The sequence below is a fragment of the Rhinopithecus bieti genome, unplaced genomic scaffold (genome assembly GCF_001698545.2).
Source record: "Rhinopithecus bieti isolate Rb0 unplaced genomic scaffold, ASM169854v2 scaffold_12484, whole genome shotgun sequence".
Taxonomy (NCBI): domain Eukaryota; kingdom Metazoa; phylum Chordata; class Mammalia; order Primates; family Cercopithecidae; genus Rhinopithecus; species Rhinopithecus bieti.
The window spans coordinates 779,889-793,065 of NW_016807126.1; the positions used below are offsets into that span (position 1 = coordinate 779,889).

Genomic DNA, 13,177 nt, shown 5'->3' on the forward strand with positions numbered 1-13,177 from the left:
CAACAACCCAACATGCTAGAAGGTTTTCCAGTTTAAAAGACACAAAATCCCAAAATGTGAAAACTACAGAGGAACTCAGAGGCCACTGTCCTAGTCTGTAACAGTCCTCCATATGGCAAAGACGAAGGAAGCTGGCAATCTTTTTAGGGGTACCAAGGATCTCAGTTTGTACGGTCTTTATAAATGCAGAGCAGGATGTGGCTTTCCTGCCCCCATTTCACCTCAAGTCATCTACAGCGACCGCACATGGCTCCCCTCTGTGTTCATGAAATAACTTGAGGCCAGAGTCTCTCAGCTTTAAAGTCTTGGAATCCTATGCATAGTTTGTTTGTGTGTAGATGTACAGTTTGAAGGGTAGCTTTTGTAACAAGATGTCAAGCTCCACAAAAGTTCAGAATCATGTCACTGGATCCTGAGTCCATCTTCACAGACCAGGGTGCCGCTCAGGTCAGTTGCCATGGTAACTGCAGCAGATGGTCCCTTTAGAGATGGAATCCAAGGATGTTATGGCCAAGGCACAGAATTTTATATCAACTGAAGAAAGTGAAGACCAGCCGGAGAGGCTGCAGTTCAGGGAAACCAGAGGCTCCTCCCTCACCACAATACTAGGAAGGACTATCCCCTTGGTGACAGAAATAAGGCACTGGACTGATTCAGGCGTGCTAGGTTCCCAGCAGAGGAGGATTAGGGAGGAGATCCAGGGGGCCTGGCTCAGTCATCTTATCTGGTGCACCCTTCTCCCCCAGAGATAATTCTTTCAAAAAGGTTTGGATCCTACACAGACCAAAATCCTGGTGTCAGGGCTTTTACGAAGTACCTGTGGTGCTGTAGAACCTGTAGCAAGGTGCCCTTGGCAGGCACCCGGTACAGTTCTGCCCTGTCCTCATCCTCAACGTAGACCTCCAAATTGTCAGAGCAGTGTTTTTGCTCTAGGTCCCAAGAGGGTGTTTCACCAGACATCACCATTAGATGATCAATAAACCTGGAGTCCTCATGAAAGGCAGAGATGAAGTGCAATTGGGCATACTCTGGGTACAGAAGGAGCACAGGCCAGCTCAGCCTGCCCTGGTTATCTAGATTCAGCCTGGCTCCATGGGGGTTCTCAGAGCTGAGTCTCTCCAGGAAAAACTCACCTAGACCTTCTGAGGCTGAAATTTCATCCTCACAGGTAGTTTCAGAGAGCCTGATATTCCTAGCCTTGACGGCCTCGAGTAAAGCCTCATTCTGATTCCTCTCCTTCTTTTCTTTCAAGTTGGATTTCCCCACATCCCTCTGTTCAATTTGCTTCAGCTTTTCTGCTTTAGCCCTCATTTCCAGAAGCTTCTTCACTTTGGCATCTATCTGCAGCCCCTCATCACATCAGTTCACAGCCTTGGCAAAGTATTTCGGTTCCAGATGGCATAAGCACCTCATTGCTTTGAGGTAGCAGGATTTTAGCTTTCTGGCAGCTGTCACATCACTGACAGCAGAACGAAAATTGCCCAGATAGTACTGTGCTGCTGCCCGGTTGGTATAAAGGACAGCATTCAAGTCAGGATTTGCACATTTCTTCTTTAATCCTTCAGTGTAGGAAATCACAGCTTTCTTGTAGTCTTTTTCTTTAAAATAATCATTGCCCTCATCTTTATAGGTCTTGGCCTGTTCTTCTGGAGAAAGCTCCTCATCAAAAATAATTGACTGGAGACAAGCCAAGTCAGGATTCTCCCTGGGATCAATTTCTGATGGCACTTTCTTCATAAACAGGGGGACCTTTTCAAATTCCTCCTCCCACTGTTCCTTATGAAAGCTGCCACGGTAAGGCTGGCTCTGGAGCTTTTCCAGGAACGAGTTCATGGTGTCGTCTGAGGTGGGGTCCTGCTCACGTTGCTCCACAGCTGATGCCCTGCCCTTCAGCCCAAGTCCCAGTGCTGTGAAGTGTAGAAAATACTCTACAATGAATAAAAATAAAATATAATATCCAAAATTTATGGATGCAATAAAAGCAGTGGTCAGAAGGAACATTTAAGCTCTAAACACATTTAAAAAGAATGATATTAATAGAAAATCTAATTGCATGTCTTACATAACTAGAAAATGAAAAGCAGTCTAAAGCTAAAGCAAGGAGAAGGCAGGAAATAATGATTACAGGAAACATAAATGACATAGAGAATAGAAAAACAAGAGAGAGTATCAATGAACCTAAAACTTGGTTCTTGAAAAAGATTAACAGATTTGACAAACCTTTAGCTACACTAAAAATAAAAGACTACAATAAACAAAATAAAAAATGAAATCATAGACATTACAACTGATACCACATAAATACAAAGGATCAAAAGAGACTACTAATGAAAAATTACATGCCAACAAATTGGATTACCTACAAGAAATTGATAAATTCCTACAACATACAACCTACCAACACTGAATCACGAAGAAATAGAAAATCTAAACAAACCAATAGTGAGTAAAGAGATTGAGTCAGTAATCAAAAATTTTACAAAAAAGAAAAGCTCAGTATCAGACAGCTTCACTGATGAGTTCTATCAGTTCTTTAATGAAAATTTATACCAATCATTGCCAGACTCTTTCATGAAATTGAAGAGATGAGAATACTTCATAATTTATTGTATGAGGCTGGCATCACACAGATAACAAAGCCAGACAAAGAAATTACAAGATTGTCTCTTATAAATATAGATGCAAAACCTCTCAATAAAATCCTATAAAACTGAATACAGCAGCATATTAAAGGGATCATACTCCATGACAAATGGGATTTTCCCAATAATGCAAGAATGGTTCAACATATGAAAATCACTCAATATAAGAAACCACATGAATAGAATGAAGGGAGAAAAAAGACCCCAAAATATATAAACATTTCAGTTGATGCAGAGGAATCATTTGATAAAGTTCAACATTCTTTTAATGATAGAAACACTCAGCAAATGAAGAATAAAAGGTATCTTCTATAACATGATAAAGGTGATATATGAAAAGCCCACAGCTAACATCACATAAGGTATTGAAAGACTCAAAGCTTTCCCTTAACAATGGGAACAAGAGCAGGATTCCTACTATTGTTATTTCTATTCAATATAGTAGTGGAAATTCTAGCCAGAGCAATTAGAGAAGTCAAATAAATGAAAATCATACAAATTGAAAAGAGAGAAGTTCTCCATTCACAGATGACCTGGTCTTATGTGTAGAAAGCCCTAAGGATTTAATAACAAAACTATTAAAGCTAATAAATGAATTAAGCAAAGTTGCAGGACACAAAATCAATAAAAAAAAGTTGTGTTTCTATACACTAGAAATAAGCAATATGACAAGGAAAATTTTTAAAACGTTCTTTTTATAGTAGCATCTGAAAGAATAGATACTTAGGAATTTAAACAGGGAAATTAAACACATGTACTGAACTACAAAACATTGCTGAAATAAATTAAAGAAGGCATAAATCAATGGAATGTGTTCATGGTGTAAGATTTAATATTGTTAAGGTGATAATGCTACTCGATTTGCTTTGTTAATCAAAGCAATCTACAGATTGAATCCAACAATTTTTTTTTTCTTGTGGAAATAGAAAACCCGTTCTAAAGTTCATATGAAATCTTAAGGGACCTTGCACAGCCAAAACAATCTTGAAAAGAAGAATAAATGTGGACAACTCACATTTCCTGATTTCAAAACTTATCACAAAGCTACAGTAATCAAAACAGTGAGGTACTTGTATAAAGACAGACTTACAGACCAATAGATTTGAATAGAGATTCCAGAAGTAAACTCTCACATACACAGACAATTGATTTTTGACAAGGGCACAAAAGCCATTCAATGGGGAAAAGGACAATCTTTTCAACAAATGGTGCTGGGAAAACTCTGTATCCACATGCAAAAAAATGAAGTCGAACCTTTTCCTCAAATTATATACCGAAATTTACCAAAAATGAATAAAACACTTAAATATAAGAACTAAAACTACAAAACTCAGACAAAACATGTAACTAAATCTTCATGATCTTAATTTCTTAGATATGACACAAAAAGGATGAACAATAACAAAAATAGATGAAGGGTAGAAAGCAAAGTGATAATGGAAGATGAGAGCTGAGTGATGTGACCAGGAACCAAGGAATGCCATGGTCTCTAGATGTGGGGAGGTAAGGGACCAATTTTCCCTGGAAACTCCTGAAGGAACTTGCCATGCTGACACCTTGATTATAACCCTTTAAGATACGTTTTGGACTGTTGACCTCCAGGACTGTAAGATAATACATTCGTATTGATTTAAGCCACTGAATATGTGGTGATTTGTTACAGCAGCAATAGTAAACTAATACACAATCTAAATGAAAGTAGGGATTTCTGTCTTCCCACACCCTGCTCACTTCACTACAGAAGTTATAGCACTTAATATATTCTTCAGTAAATATTTGTTGAGTAAAATGAATGAAGCCAGAATTTAGAGTCAGATTACACTTGGTTGGTTAACTGTTGTGAGGAAAGCAGGTGAAAGTTATCTTGGCCTTGCTTCTACTTGCACTGGGAAGCACTGTCATCAATGTGAAGGGGTTGCTGTGGGTTTCGAGAGAAAAGAAAAGGTGTGAGAATCTCCCAGGTACAGTGGGAGCTGATCTGTGCTAGGGAAATAAAGTAGTATTGCTTGGTTATTGCTCACTTGGTCACTAATATAACATGAATTGAGACAGTATGGTTGTGTATTTTTCTCCAATTAAGATTATGGGGAGGCATGGCCTAAGGAAAGTTACTTATTTCACAAGGGTGATTTGATAGAGACAGCAAGCCAGGTAGCTGGGGTGTTTGCAAGGGCATGATCATGATGGTGTACCATGCAATTTAAACAGAGGCAGGAGGAAATAAAGACTTGACGTGATATGTTCAGATCCATGAATAAAACATTATTACAGGAGTCACAGTATTGTCAGATTAGAGGTACTGAAGGAAGGGAGCTGGACACTTAAAAGAGATGGGAGGGTGGAATGTTTGAGATTGAGTGAATGGAGGTGCTGTGGTCATTTAGTGATGCTAAGATCTTGGGGTGGCCATGGGAGGGGTGGGAGGCTGAGGTGGAGCAGAGGACAGACTCATCTGGAGATGATGCAATAAATGAAGGGGAAGGCTAGGCCCTGCAAGGAGCTCTCTTGTGTATATTAAAATTATCAAAAACTGTGGCAGCAGTGATTGCAGAGATCCTAGTGACCATGATCAAGGAATGAAGAGGAAGACCAGCAGTCTAGAGATTACTGCACATGTGGGGCGGGAAGTGGGCGGTAACGGATGACAATCAGTAATTTGATTAAAAAAGTATTGAATGTCTGCTCTGTGCCAGGCACGTGGTGGTAGGGTCTGATGGGAGGTTAAGGGAAGAGAAGTGGAGAATGATCTGGAGATTTCAATGAGCAAGAAGGTATTTACCCCATATCCAGGCCCAATGGATTGAAGCCTTAAAAGAAAACAGCAACACCTGAGAAGGATGCCAGGAAATGAGTCCGGGGGTACACATGGAGTCAGCTGAAGTACACCCGGAAGAAGGACAGAAGAAAGACTGTGAAGGACTTAAGAGTCAGGGAGGGGTGTGAACTGGCTCAGAAAGGGTGATGCATGGGTAGGCCAGGGGGTGAGGAATGAACAGGAGTCTTGGATTTCCTGTGGTCACTCAGGAAAACCTAGCAGCTAAAAGTAAGCGATTTAAGCAAATGAATGGACAGATGAATTAACCAATAGACTAAAGATGGTTGAATGCTTCCACCAGCCTTGCTTCAGGCCCTATTTAGAACTGAAGTTGACTTTCTCCTTCTTTTAATAGCTGCAAAAATGACGAATTTGATTTTAGTTTCTAGAAGCAACTTCCTTCTGAAATCAGGTGAGGATCTTGGCAGATGCGAGGAATCTTTCAGAACCTGCATGTACATGAGAAAGGGATATGACAGTATGAAGTTCTCCTGTTTGAAGAAGCTTAATGGAGCCACTTTTTTACTCAGTTGACTGAGACCTGGAGCTGGTGCACTCTTTGAATTGCATGGTGTGCCTGCCGCCACCTTTTGACTTCTCCAGCCTGAACACCTGCCTTTTTGGGGAGAACTGTGGTAACATTTGGGGAGGCGTCCTGTATTTTCTGCAGTGTCTGACAAAGAAAACCTAGTTGGTTCATACGTATATATGATCTTTCAACACAAACTTCAAATAAATGTCTTCACTCCTTGGGGAGAAGCAGGGCAGAGCCCCACTGTCTCAGCTAGCTCTCACTTGGCTGTCTTGTTTTGGGGCTGGAAGGCCACACTGTTGTTCCTGCAGTAGAGGCAGAGTCTGGGCATTGTCCCTTTGTAGCTGAGAGCAATTGTGTCTGCTTTGCTAAAATAAAGTTATTTTTTACTTTAGTCTGATCTCCAAATCCTTCTCTTTGAGATACCTCTGCCATCCAAGATCAGGAGATACTGAATTTTCAAAGCACTTTCTTAGGAGTTGCATGAGCAAAACATACACCTGCTCTTGTTTTCAAGGGATGTGGGCAAGAAGTAAAAAGAACAAACTGTTAATGAGAACACTTTCTGTATTCCTCCCTCCCCACCGACACATACTAGCACCATAAAATTTAAAATGCATCAAATGACTGTAGTAAGACTTTACTTTGATATATGAGGCAAAATGTTGAACATGGGTGCTAATTAATCATCACAGAGTTACAGGGGAACCTGGACGAATTAAGACTGGGGCGAGAGAGAGCTCATCAAAGATCTTGCATTGTAGCTCAAGAAGAAAATGTTTAACTTAGTGTCTGGACACTATGAGGATAGAATGAAATGCTGTGTGTGGCCTGGTGGCCTTGGAAGCCGGCATGGTTTCAGCACGCAGGGTTGGGGTGAACCTTCTCTCCCTCACCGTGGCAGCCATCTCAGTCTGCCCCAGGATGTGCAGGCTGCTTGTCCCTGGCCTCACATCCTGCTATGAGTGGGATTGTGACCCCCTGAAGTGCATATGTTGAAGCCCTAACTGCCCCTGTGATGTATTTGGAGGTGAAGCCTTTAGGATATAATTAGGGTTAGATGAAGTCCTAAGGACCTCCATGATGGTATTAGTGTCCTTACAAGAAGAGGAAGAGACACCAGAGCTTCCTCTGTCTCACAGTCTTGTGAGGACAGAGGCAGCAGGTGGCTGTGTGCAAACCAGGAAAGGAGCCCCCATTAGGGAACCAACTGGCTGGTCCCCTGATCTTGGACTTCCAGCTTCTGGAGCAGTAAGGAACAAATGGCTGTTTAGGGTGCCCAGGTAATTTGTTATGGGAGCCCAGGCTAAGACATACACCTTCTCAGCACCTGTGTGTGACAGAACACAGGCTTTGGTGCCAAACATGCCTGCACTCCATCACATACCCTGTTATGTGGCCTGTGGTTAGGCACTGTCCCAGTGAGACCCCACCTGGATTAGAAAGTCCTTCTCATGCCATATATGCTCCCTGTGCCACGGGTGGTTCCCATTGTGGTCTCTAAGGCCACCAGCCATTCAGGGGTTTACACAGCAAATGTGTGGGGCTGTGGTTGGGCTCCTGTCTTCCCAGTGGTCAGGGGCATGAAGAGCCACCTCTCACCACCTTCCATTCTGCTATCACATGCCCTTTGTGTTGAACTCTTGTAAGTTTGTGTTATGAGCCAAATCCTGTCACCCCAAAATTCACATGTTGAACTAACCCCCAGGAGCCCAGAATACAGCTAGATTTGGATATAGAATCTTTGCCAATTAAGGTAAAATGAGGTATTTAGGGTGGGTCCTAATCCAATATTACTGGTGATCTTTTAAGAAGAGCAAGTTAGGACTCACACACAGAGAAATGACCATATGAGGACACAGGGAGAAGATGCCCCATCTATAAGACAGGGAGAATGGCCTCAGGAGAAATCAGCCCTGACACCACCTTGATCTCAGACTTCCAGCCTTCAGGATGGTGAAAAAATACATTTCTGTTGTTTGAGCTGCACAAGCTGCAGTGTTTGTTACAGCAGCCTGAGCAAACTGATGCAGGCTGTCACCACTCAGGGCCTTCAGCTGTACTTCTTGTCAGGATGCCATTTCCTTAGTCTCCATGGAGCTAACTTCGATTCATTTCTCAGGAATTCACTTGGGCATTCTTAAATGTTCTAGGAAGTCTTCTCTGTACCCCTCAGGCTAGGCTCTGCCTTCGTGGTGCCCCTGGTTCCCTGGGCGGGCTGTGTTTGCAGGGTTGATCCCAGTGTGCTGTATCCCACTGCGCTTCCAGGGTCCTTGTTTGACTGCAGATTTCTCTTGTGTCCAGTTGTTATCTTTGAATTGTGTCCTCAGTGCCCGGTACTGTGTTTGGGATATGGACCATACTTAATAAACATATGTTGAATGAAGAAATAGATGAATCACAGTGGTAAACCCAAGTGAAAATCTGAATGATAAATTATCAAAGAAGCACAATAGACTACTGTAGTCCACTGGAGCCATGCCATTGGTGCTACCCTGGCCTTTTGGTTTGAATCAACTGGTAATCATGTTGATGGTCTACTTCACTTTGTGGTTTTGACATGACTATCATGTCACTGAAAGATAAACAGATCCACTATTAGGGAAGAGTTACTTGAACAGAGGCCAGGAGAGATACGTCCTCTTGTTTTTGATGCGTATGGAAATGTCACACTGACTGTTTTTCAGAGAGCGAGGATAACAACACAGCCTCTTGAAACTGTTATTGAGGATTTTCGAGGGATTCGTAAATTATTTTTTTAACCAAGTGGGGAAGCAGCTTTTTTATATACTGCGAAATGGTGGAGATAAAAGTTTCCTTGCTTGTGTTTCTTTTTAAAATTATAAAGGCAGACCCAGCTTACAAAAGGAGAAATGGGATGGATGTAGAGAGAGGTGCGTGAGGTGGGCTTTTGTATCCTCTGCATCCTGCCTTCTGCACAAGCCCCAGAGTCCCTTCTGCTCAATGAGGGACCCCTCAGGTGCCAGGCCTGGTTGGCCAGGCTGGGCTGCAGCCCCTTCATAAGCTTCTAGTATGACAGTGTTGTTAAACAGCTCTGTTTTTTAAGTTTTAGGTTCCACTTGGAGTTTGTACATAGAAGACATTTGGAAGAATAAAATCCATATAAAACCATGTTTATCCAGCCTACTTATTCTTGTTATTCCTCATTCTTGGAACGTGTGTGGAAATTTTATAATAATTAATTGCTTAAGATTTTATTTCCTTGTCCTGTTGTCTTGGTGTTTACTGCCCGTTTCCCAGGATACTGACGAGGAAATGGAATGAAAAGGCCCTTAACACGCTCTGGACATGGCCACCCTGAGTTGTACTTGGCTATGGGAGCTCAAGTTCACAGCAAGAGAACAGAGGCCAGAATGGCCAGCTCAATTTCTTGGCTGCATTATCATGTGAACTTTTCCCTCCCTATCAGTATTAAACCTCTTCCCAGCTCTACATGGGACATGTTTTGTCTCTGGGGTCAATGGGGTTGTTGAAAACAAAGACTGTGGTGTTGTCAGTGATGTACTGCTATGGGAGAGGATGGGTCTCAGTAGCAAGAACTACCTCCCACCAATGACACCTCATCTAATCGTCCTGGACCACTGGTGTAGAATCATTGAATTATGTGTGATGTTAACATGGATGACTTTGATCAGAAACGTAGAGACGAGGAAAGAAGTACCATGAATGGAAACAGTTCAGGGAAGGTTTATCAACCTCTCCAGACCTTATTTCTCCATCTAAGTGAGGGAAGAGTGTGATGTGAAGATGTCATGTGCCAGGTGCCAGCTCTAGTGCGTCATGTGCCAGTGCCCAGCTAAGGCTCACTCTTCCTCCCTTTTCTTCTCAGCTTCCAGCATAGAGTTCTTATTCTGCATGCCGGAGGAGAGCACCAACTTTGGAGTCCCCCAGCCCTGAGTGTGACTATGGGTTCTTGCTTTTCATGAGCATTTCAGTGTTGTTTTGAGGATAGAAAAATACTGTGAAGCATTTAACATGTTTCAAGCACATTGTATGCACTCAATTCATGGTCATTATTATTTTGTTTATAAATATAATATAAATATAAATATAATAAAATGCTTCCCAACTAGTCCTCAAAAGAAGACTGCCTGAAATGTATTGATATTTTTCTTTTTGATTGCTGGAGCTATCATATGCCAAATGCTCTTGGGACGCAGAATTCTATTTTTTTGGAAATGAAGTCATGGGTCGAATGATTGGCAAAGAAAGTCATATTTCATTTTGTTTTTTATTGTTCTCTTCTCACAAAGTAGAAGTGGATCATTGACAACCCTAATTTAAAATAGTGCTAAATAGAAAGTATATGTAACACTACTTATTTATTCTGGAACTTTAAAACTATAGGGAAAAATTTTCTAGACCAGAGTCAGCACACTTTTTTTCTGAAAAGGACCAGATGGTATATATTTTAAGCTTTGCAGGCCTTCCTGTCTCTGTCACAACTACTCAACTCTGCTGTTTAGTGCAAAAGCAGCTGTGAACAATATAGAAATGATGAGTGTAGCTACGTACCAGTAAAACTTGAGCGGTGTGACACTGACTTGTCAGATTCTCCCCCTGTATCTTGCTTTCCTCATTACAAAAGGAACATCAGTCTGAGGATGCTAAACATTGTACCTAAATGTACCTAGCACAATATCAGGCATGAGCTAATGGAGCTCACTTTGGCCTTTTATGCCATGGGTCCACAGTCCATGTGCTGTTCATGATTAATTTAATTTTGGAGTGGTGAAGGCATTGCATGATCTATCTATTTGTAGCAACTGGGGTGCTGTGTTGAGAACGATTCTGGGACTGTCTGGGCTTGGCTGAAAAGTATGCGGTGACTTCCATTCCTAGTGTTTCTTCTTTTCTTTCTATGTTCCCTGTATTTCAGCCATTTTTTTCTTCTGGTTTCTTCAGTCTAGTTTTTTTTTTCAATCTCATAGCACCCGTTACCTTCACTCACAGTGGCAAATGGGTTATGTCTATAATTCTGGGTTGGAGAGGAGATGTTGACATGACTATTTCTTTAAAGTTTTATATGGTTTAAACTCTAATTTTAATCTGATGATTAAGCAAGATGTACATTTTAATTGATTAGTGTTTTCTTAAGGTATAGGATAAAACTATTTTCACATGTACGCTTTCTTTTCTTTCTTTTCCCCTTCCTTCCTTCCTTCCTTCCTTCCTTCCTNTCTTTCTCTCTTTCTTTTTTTTCTTTTTGAGATGGAGTCTCCCTCTGTTGCCCAAAGGCATGATCTTGGCTCTCTGCAACCTCTGCCTCCCGGGTTCAAGTGATTGTCCTGCCTCAGCCTCCCGAGTAGCTAGGATTACAGGTGTGTGCCACTATGCTACAGGCTAATTTTTGTATTTTTAGTATTTTTAGTTGGCCAGGCTGATCTTGAACTCCTGACCTCAGGTGATCCACCTGCCTTCGGCCTCCCAAAGTGCTAAGATTATAGGCATGAACCACCATGCCTGACATCTACATGTGTGTTTTATGTGTGAGATGTTGTCAATCTTAATTTAGGAAAAATCCTTTTTAATTTTCTAAGGTTTCTTTTTTCTTTTTTTATCTCCCAGGATTGTCATGAAAGCTAATTTCTGTCTTCTGCAGTGGAATGCAGGAGACTACTACTACTCTGAAGCATCATTCTCCACACCTTTCTCTTGCTGCCCTCCCTGCCCTCCCTCCTTTCTCTTGCTACACCACCCCTGCAGAGCAGAGCAAGGAGGCTGGCCCAGTCCTGCAGAGGCTTCCTGTGCAGGCTGATTCCTTTCCTGTGTTTGTAAAGTTGGAGGCAGTCCACAAGGCAGCTTTCTGCACCATCTGCAGAATTTGTAGGTTCCTAAGGTCACCCTCAGGTTTGATAATTTGCTAGGTGAGTTCTTACATAACTCACTGAAAGCTGTTATACTCATGGTTATGGTTTAGTTGAGTGAAAGTAACAGATTACCATCAGCCAAGAGGGGAGATGCAGGGCAGAGTCGAGAGCTTTCTAGATGTGGAGCTTCTAGTTGTCCTTATGGTGGAGCATGGACAATGTCAGCTTCTGCTGGGAATGGTATGTGACAATGCTTGTGGGGTATTGACAACCAGGGACCCTCACCTGAGTCTTGCTGTCCTGGGTTCTGATTGGTGCTTGAGCGAAAAGACAGGGTTGACTGCCCAAGTCAATGAGCTTTACTCTCCACCCCTCTGGAGGAAGAGTGAATACTGCATGACCCAAAGCCCCCATCATAAATCACACTGCTGTTAAACCATCCAGTGGCCAAAGCCCCAGGCTCAGGTGAGCTTCTTTGTTGGAGATACTATGTTTATCTTAACACATGTCATCCCTTGAATAAATTAATGCTGTCTGTGACTCAACTGGACGATGACACCTGGAAGATCTGCATTTGGAATCCTCTGGGACTCTGCCCCATGTGTCTTTTCTTTTGGCAGATTTTAGCCTGTGTCCGTTCACTGTAATATAACATGCCATAAATATGCTAGCTTTTAGAAGAATTCTGTGTATTCAGTGGAATTCTGTAGCTGGAGAAGGGAGTGAGGGTGGAAGTGTACGAGAAATACTTGTACAAAACATACCATGAGGCATAGGCCAACCAAAATACTGAGATATAGTCAGGAGATGAGAAAATGCCCCTCCTCCTACACCTTATCACCATGCTAAGAAGCCACCAGTAATAAATGGATTACAACTGAACAAGTTGCGAGATTAAGACCCTCTCTGAGAACGTTGTATAAAAGAGGGATGAAAAAAAAAAAGCAAATGGGGTGGAAAATTTTAAAAAGCAACAACAACAGAAGCACTTACTAGAGGCATTTGAAGTCTTTAGTGGCTACAGCTACAACAAGCATTAAACATAACTCCTAGACATATTATGTTTAACATAAATCTTGCTATGTGTTAAATAATGATAATTTAACATAATTTTATGTTAAATGAAGATTTACCATAAATCTTCATGTTAATATCCTATTTACATCAATAACTATTATCCTATGCAACATGGCTGGCTTTCAACAAGAAATTACAAAGAATGGCAAAGGCAACATAAACAAAGCTTCACAATCTGAAAAGGCAAAATAAAAAGAGAAATAATCAGAATCAGACTCTGATATAACACAATTGTAGGAATTATCAGATAGGAACTTTTGATAACCATATTAAGAGCTAA

At 41.5% G+C, this 13,177-nt stretch overlaps 1 pseudogene; it reads right to left on the reverse strand.

Moving 5' to 3' along the window:
- Positions 1–715: 715 nt before the first annotated feature.
- On the reverse strand, positions 716–1,866 carry LOC108534798 (tetratricopeptide repeat protein 4 pseudogene; annotated as a pseudogene).
- Between the last annotated feature and the right edge of the window lie 11,311 nt (positions 1,867–13,177).